The following is a 652-nucleotide window of genomic DNA, read 5'->3' on the forward strand; positions in this document are numbered from 1 at the left end:
GTCGCAAGGCCGGCGTGTGGCATCATCCTCAACGGGGACACATACGCACGCACGAACACGCTCGACTTTGCACGTACGCCCATTGAAAAAAAAGGACGGGGAAAAATAATGTCTGGTCCCTCTTTGAGACGCCGAGCTTCCTCCTACCCCAAACTCTAGCGACATTATCAATTCTATCTTGTTATTCATGGTGATAATGTTACTTAATCTGATATCCTTGATCATCTGCTTGCGCAGGTGATAATGACCATCCCCTTTACAGAGCATAGAACAATGTCTGAACACAAGTTACCGAAAAAAGGGGAACCCCCACGTTTTTAAGGTGGGGTCAGTCCCTGAGAAAAGAATGTCCCTCATTATAATGTAGACGAAGAAGGGAAAAAACAGGAAAATAGTATGAGATTACCAAAATGATTGATTAGTGGGAATTCAGCTTTTGAACACAGAGCTCGAGCGTAAGGAACTGTTATAGAGGTTGAGAATAATTAACCGGTTGAGAAAGTAATGACAACACTAACGGGGAAGGAGCCATGTAGCTGGAAACACTTCAGAGTTCTTTCCTTCACAGACGGAGAAAGGGAAGGAAGGAGAGAAAGGGGGGAAACAGAGATTTTGAGGGAATGGGAAAGTAAGAGAGAAAAAGAGAGGGAAA

At 44.2% G+C, this 652-nt stretch overlaps 1 protein-coding gene across 1 annotated transcript in view; it reads right to left on the reverse strand.

Annotated features, from left to right (window-relative positions):
• Nucleotides 1-652, reverse strand: part of LOC119593904 — an 8,133-nt gene that overhangs the window by 2,591 nt on the left and 4,890 nt on the right. The gene's annotated exons all lie outside the window — the stretch shown is intronic.

The sequence above is a fragment of the Penaeus monodon genome, chromosome 33 (genome assembly GCF_015228065.2).
Source record: "Penaeus monodon isolate SGIC_2016 chromosome 33, NSTDA_Pmon_1, whole genome shotgun sequence".
NCBI lineage: Eukaryota > Metazoa > Arthropoda > Malacostraca > Decapoda > Penaeidae > Penaeus > Penaeus monodon.